Here is a 7,440-nt window from a genome sequence, read left to right as displayed (position 1 = left end):
CCATAGCGCCAAAATCCTTTAAACCAGTGTTGCCCGAAGTGTTTGAGAAAGTTTGAGGTCCAGAGTAGTAGATTTTACATTTTTAAATTATACTGACAAATATAATATGCACTATTACTATTACTATTACTATTACTATTACTATTACTATTACTATTACTATTACTATTACTATTACTATTACTATTACTATTACTATTACTATTACGATGGTGGTCAGGTGATTCCCTGCCATTTTACCCCAGTAATGCATTTCTCATTTGACTTTTTAATGTTTTGAATATAATTTCTGATTAAACAATTTGTTTAATCATTTGTTGTGAGCCTGACACTGACACTGTTAATGATCTGTTGTCAAGTGGTTATATTGGTCTTTGCATGTTTTTCACATTAACATTATGACCCGCATGTCATGGACTACAGCAGCTGGTTAGTGTGATATCACCGCTGCACTTCATTCAGTAGACGAGCTTGGCATTTAATCCAGACATGCACCTCATTTAGAAAGACAGTTGTGCTAAATCGTCTAGCTCATTTCAGTGTGACTGATCACTGAGTAGTCTACATGATTTGATGCATTATCTTGAAAAAAAAGGTGCATCAAACATGCAAAGTACATCGTTTCAAAGTTTCAAAAACTATAGCTTATTTATAACAGCTGTCCCACAAGGCGACAATCATCTATAATCTTTATTTTACAATTAATTCTAACGAAAACAAAAAGAAAGTCACAGTCACCAATGGATCAACATTTGTTTTGTATATTATACAGTACACTGGAAACTCTGTTAACATATGCCCCGGTTAGTATATATTGGAAATAGCAGAGATGAGGATCCTGAAGTTCTCATTGGGAGTGACCAGGATGGATAGGATCAGGAATGAGTTACATTACATGTTTGAGGCCTTAGAGCAGGGGTGCTCATTAAGTCGATCGCGATCTACCGGTCGATCGCGGAGGTGGTACTGGTCGATCGCTGGTCGATCGCGGCGTGACATTAAAAAAATATCATCCTAGCATCAATGCCGTCACTTGATTGATATACAGGGCAGCCATTCAGATGACAACTGAATGTTGCCCTTCGGGTGACCAATCAAATCAAACAACGTCTCTAAGTGCAGCAGAACTTACGATGTCAGCCTATCATCCATCCCCGTTACTTGATTGACATACAGGACAACCAGTCAGATGACAACTGAATTTTGACCTTTAGGTCACCGCTCATGCGTAAACAACAATGCAAAGTGCTAAGCTAGTCGGCGAATTGCGTCAGATTTTAAGCCCTCGCTAAAGTTTATGGTCACTAAAATGAGTGAAGTAGCTGGACCAAGTAAAAACGCAAAAACATATCACTTCCATACGGAATGGGAGGTGGACTTTTTTTTTCATAATGTCTTTTTCGAAGTGCGTTTGCGCTAACCTGGCTAACCTGGCTATCAGCAGCTACTGTCCGGACTATGCATCCCTGGCTGATTCAATTCAGTGCAAGTCATCAAAGTAAACTCAGGTAATTACAAAAAATGTTAATAGTTAATTATGTGTGTTTTGCAATATTGGCTCATTTGGTTATGTAAGGTACATCAACATACATTGTACGTACAAATACTCCTCAATACATTTGAAAATAAATAGATGTTTTGCATTTTTGTAGTGGGTAGATCATTTTGACTCGGTCATTTTAAAAGTAGCTCGCATGCTGAAAAAGTGTGAGCACCCCTGCCTTAGAGGTAAAGTCAGAGAGGCCAGGCTGAGATGGTTGCGACATGTCCAGAGGAGAGATAGTGAATATATTGGTAGAAGGATGCTAATTTCAGAGCTGCCAGGTAGGAGGCGTAGAGGAAGACCAAAGAGGAGGTTTATTGATATAATGAAGGAGGACATGAGAGTAGTTGGTGTGAGAGAGACAGATGCAGAAGACAGCGTTGGATGGAGGAGATTGATTTGCTGTGGCGACCCTTGAAGGGAAAAGCCCAAAGAGAAAGAAGACGTTTGCTTACATTTTCCAGTTACCATACAATATGACGTGTGTCTTGTCATGTTATTAATACTATGTGAATCCAACTGTGTTCATAATACCCACTTTATATTTTCAATCACGAACTGATCCAGTCAGCAGTTCTCTAGCATGAAAACCAAACCAAAAGACATTGTCATTAAATACATATAAATAAATTTTTTACCATTTACTAATAAAGCCCTGTAGACATGAAATAACACTCCTATAGTCACTTTTACACACATATTATTCTTTGTTTACACCACATTGCTAATGCACAGGCTATGGGATTGGGATATCCTATAAATGGGATATCCTATATAAATTCCTTTATAAAATACTACGATAAAGTGAGATAGTGATGTTCGAAGTGCGAGGGTCATTCATAAAGAGACGAGCTAGTGGAACCAACAGCCCAAAGCTAAATGTGAGATCGACTTCAGAATCTCCTGGCAAGGTTTTTTGGGGGATCCGGAAGAGAAGGGTCCATCGGATGGATTAAACCTCAGATTAAGAGTATACGTGTGTGCTTTGTTGACTGGCTGGACTCCGTCAAGACTGCTCTTGGCACTGATTCTATTCATAGCTTTTATGGACAGCCGGTGTGTTCAGGGGCCCCAGCTAGGGGGCCTCAGTACTCTGTATCTGTTTGCTTCATCAAGCTATGATCTTCAACCCTCACTGGAGCGATTAACAGTGTGTGTGGCTGGAATGAAAACCAGCACCAACACAAATCTGAGTCCACTGTCCTCTGCATTGAGAGTTGAGTGCCCGCCCCTAGGTATGGTAGAATGGGGTGGGAGATAACCAGACGGATCAGTGGCGAGTCGGCTGTTAATGCAGACTCTCCATCGGTAAGTCATGTTGATTGACTGGTTGATCTACATTCCCATCCTCACCTACAAGCTCATGGACACAAGAGGCCAAAATGAGATTCTGCCGCAGGGTGTCTGGTCTAATGATGTGTCATGTCCAAAAGAGCCGGCTCTAAGAATCAATGTTTTGGAGTAGAGCTAGCTCCCCATTTTTTTTTTTTTTACTTTTGCACATGTAGTCTCAGCTCCGCTCACTTTAGGACAATGGCACAGGTTTGTTTCGATGGGCACACCAAGCGACTGATCACACGTAAGGATATACTGTCCTACCTCATACCATTACAATATGCGAAAGTCTGCTGTCTCACAATCAGACAAAAGCTGCCAGCAGAGTCTCATACTATGAATGACACCCTTAAATGAAGCAGCATCTGGCTACAATTTAAAGACATCGGTGTCATGTTGTGGTATGGTCGTGACACCAAGATGCAGAGACTGGAACCCAGTGAAGGTAGAAGACTTTAATAATTCTCAACATGTTTCAATATGTCACAAAACATACACAGTAGGCACAAAACAAGTACAATGCTCCAATAGCAGAGGATGCTACCATCTGAAGTAAATAGACAGAAAACAATTTAGTGTCAGTTGGGTGCAAGGGTGCAGAAACAGAACGGAACAACAAAGAAAATATTACAAAATAAGAGCAAAAGAACCGGTATCAGTTCCACTACAAACCTACACATGTGGTCAATATACAATTTTTGCAGCATTCAATGCTGTTCCCACGAACACAAGTATAAGCCGTCCAACAGAATTTTGAACCCAAATCTTTATATTTATGGTTTATACCCCATCTATGTACAAAGCACAATGTTGATATGTACTTGGCGGTGATTTTTAGGCCTTTTCTACCATGGAGTACTAATGTTTTGTTAAATCCACCGTACCCTCTAAGGAGCAGTCCCAAACTACAAAAACACACAACATACATTCGTCATTTTTAAAGAGTGATGGACCTTCCGAACTATATGATATTGTGCATGTCGGACTGCAGACTGGAAGAGAAGCTGCAAACATCAGCCAAACCATACAAATTCTAAAGTGGACCAATCACCCATGTCTGTTGTATTCAATAAACCGATCATTTGACATGCCCGGGAGGTCATGAAAAGTACTGTGGAAAAGTTAAAGACTACTGTGGGTTTTTCTGCAGCGAGGTCCACACAGTACCAATTAAAGATTAAACAAAGAAGTGTGCACCACTGATGGAACTCAACATTGTTGACACACATTCTTAAAATAAAATATGCCATCATCTCCTCTCAGTGCACCTGTTGATAGATGGAAGCTGGGGAAAAAAGTCTGCACCGTTTTGCGACCGTTTGAGGAGAAGACTGCATATAGAGTTCACCTTAAAAAAAACTTTTAGGCAATGTCAACATTGCAGTTTAAGAAGCACTTCAAAGAATCGGTGCAGCAGCCAATTGCATCTCCAGAAGCCAGTCAGCTCCACCAAGTGGAGGAGGAGCCACAAATCTCTACTGTTTGGAGACTCCTTGATCAAAGTGCTAGAGGAATTCCTAAGACATCCTATTGCTGATGCTCTAATGGAGGGTAGAGCCTGTCTTGAGGAGCCATTCATCCAACGACAAGAACACCCATTTAGCTGGTGGGAGACTGCAGTGTTCCCACGCCAAGTGAAGCTGATGAAGGGCTGTTCATCATCCTCATCATCATCATTCCACCCAAGCTGAGGCGGCAAACGGCTCTTAATGGCAACATGAATTGAGAACATTTATATACTTTTTAATGTTAGTGTTTTTGTCAATCCGTTTTAATCAACTAAAGGTGTGAAACAAATATTAGTATGAATGACCCCCCTCATTCACCGCTGGCCAGCACGCACATTGTGTTTTTGAACCACGGCCTTCTTGTTCCATCATTTTTATTATGTAGCATTACTGTTATAGGGGGTCACAAAGGTTTTGGGGGGGAGAGCTGCATTTACAGGAGTGTACTTTTATAGGAGTGTGATATCAGTGTTTACAACAATGGCCATTTCAAGCGCAACGCAAATGCTCACACGCCACACATCATCTGATGTCCGACGCAGCCGCACACAATATTAAAGTTCCTCATCCCCAAATTTTGCCCACACCGGGGTTTTAAAATGTCTTTGAATGCATCTTCTGAATACCTTATACTATACGGCAGGGGTGCTCATTAAGTCGATCGCGACCTACCGGTCGATCACGGAGGTGGTACTGGTCGATCGCTGGTCGATCGCGGCGTGACATTAAAAAAATATCATCCTAGCATCAATGCCGTCACTTGATTGATATACAGGGCAGCCATTCAGATGACAACTGAATGTTGCCCTTCGGGTGACCAATCAAATCAAACAACGTCTCTAAGTGCAGCAGAACTTACGATGTCAGCCTATCATCCATCCCCGTTACTTGATTGACATACAGGACAACCAATCAGATGACAACTGAATTTTGACCTTTAGGTCACCGCTCATGCGTAAACAACGATGCAAAGTGCTAAGCTAGTCGGCGAATTGCGTCAGATTTTAAGCCCTCGCTAAAGTTTATGGTCACTAAAATGAGTGAAGTAGCTGGACCAAGTAAAAAGGCAAAAACATATCACTTCCATACGGAATGGGAGGTGGACTTTATTTTCACAATGTTTTTTTCGAAGTGCGTTTGCCTGGCTAACCTGGCTATCAGCAGCTACTGTCCGGACTATGCATCCCTGGCTGATTCAATTCAGTGCAAGTCATCAAAGTAAACTCAGGTAATTACAAAAAATGTTAATAGTGTGTGTTTTGCAATATTGGCTCATTTGGTTATGTACGGTACATCAACATACATTGTACGTACAAATAATCCTCAATACATTGGAAAATAAATAGATGTTTTGCATTTTTGTAGTGGGTAGATCATTTTGACTTGGTCATTTTAAAAGTAGCTCGCATGCTGAAAAAGTGTGAGCACCCCTGCTATACGGTATTTATTAGACTTCAATTTGCCATTTTTATGCTTGAAAGTGCATAATTTTGGCATAAAAATCACAACATTTGCTTGGATAGGCCTTTTTTTTAAAACCAATAAGAGACAACCTGTATATTAAAAATCTGTAATAGAGTGAAGCAGTGAAATTTGCAGCCCAAAGTGGCAAGGGATGAGGGTGCCATTGTCATTCCTTTTTGCAACGATCACCTGAATGAAATGACACACAAATGTAGTCATGGGTCAGCCAACGTGCTGTGGGTTTGACCTTTGGGTAATTTTGCATGTTGTTTTCAGCCTGTGTTGTATTTCTATCACTTATCATTACAATCAAGTCTCTTTATGACTGGTACGTTGTGCATGTGCATGGGACCGTGCCATCCCCAAGACTACCTTCTCAAGTTGTGCCAAAAGAGGTGAAACATGCGGGCCCCAGGCACACTTCAGCCACACTTATCAAACACACCTTCTCAATGTTCTCATGAATTTCAGTCGATATGTGGGGAAATTAATTGGAGCATTTTGTAAGCTCCCATACACTGAATAACATATTTGCTGCACCCAAAATTGTGCAACCACATTTGTGTTTATTCATAATTTAATTTTTAAAGAGTGAACTTTATGTATTTTTAATGTTCAGTGTTTAGTAAGAGCAAAAGCAGAGCCTTCAGTTGTTTTGGGGGATAATTGTCCATCTATGTATTTATTGCGATTGCCATTTAACGTTGTGGTCAGAAATTTGAAAAAAAAAAGTCATCATGGACATGAATTTCATATTATTTGGGGGCTTTTAATAATTTAACCAGTTCTTTTTGGGGGGTGGAAAATACGAACACAATGACTTTGTCAACTGTCCCTGTTTATTGAGTTGAAAAATTTGAAAGTAGTCTTACTTCATTGTTCCATTCACAGCCAGTCCCTCTTATGAAACCAGTTGCAAAATTATATTCATGGAACACTAATTATTTATTATGTACTGTATGGTGTATAAAACAATTGTAACCCATTTGATCCACCATTATGAGCCATTAAAGTGCTCATGACACCAAAAAAGTTTGAAACAAACAATAACAAAATGAAAGTACCTACTCAATAAATCCTTTTTTATCATACTGCTGTCCCAGATATATAAACAACTCTAAAATATGAGTGAAATGAAGTGGTGATTTTGACACAGTTTTAAAACCTACATGACTTGGCTGCCACCTCACAACCAGACTACATTCTGGGACCCGAATGCAAGCACATGCAGTCATGAACTCACAGCAAAGCCAAGAAAGTGACATATCCACAACAATAACACAATAATAACATTTAATGATCATGCCTTGTGGTGACTATGATATAACACACAAAAAATTGGCCACAAGTATGTTTTTTCAGTCAAGCCAGTCAGTAAGCCAAAAGAAACAAACCAAAGTAAGTGACAATGACAGCTCTGTACGCAAAATACAATACCAGTAAACAGCAATTTCTCCTTATTCAGCCCGGCATGAAACCCCATACTATTTTTCAAAAATTCGTAGAATGGAGCTAGTAAAAAGCTAACTTACTGAAACCGACAAATCAACCGATGAGCTCGAAGGACAAGTGACAGTGATCCATATTTTG

Source organism: Doryrhamphus excisus, linkage group LG9, assembly GCF_037039965.1.
Source record: "Doryrhamphus excisus strain RoL-2023G ecotype Guam linkage group LG9, RoL_Dexc_Guam_v1.1, whole genome shotgun sequence".
NCBI lineage: Eukaryota > Metazoa > Chordata > Actinopteri > Syngnathiformes > Syngnathidae > Doryrhamphus > Doryrhamphus excisus.
The sequence above is the reverse complement of the archived record's forward strand: the minus strand, read 5'-3'. Positions refer to the sequence as shown.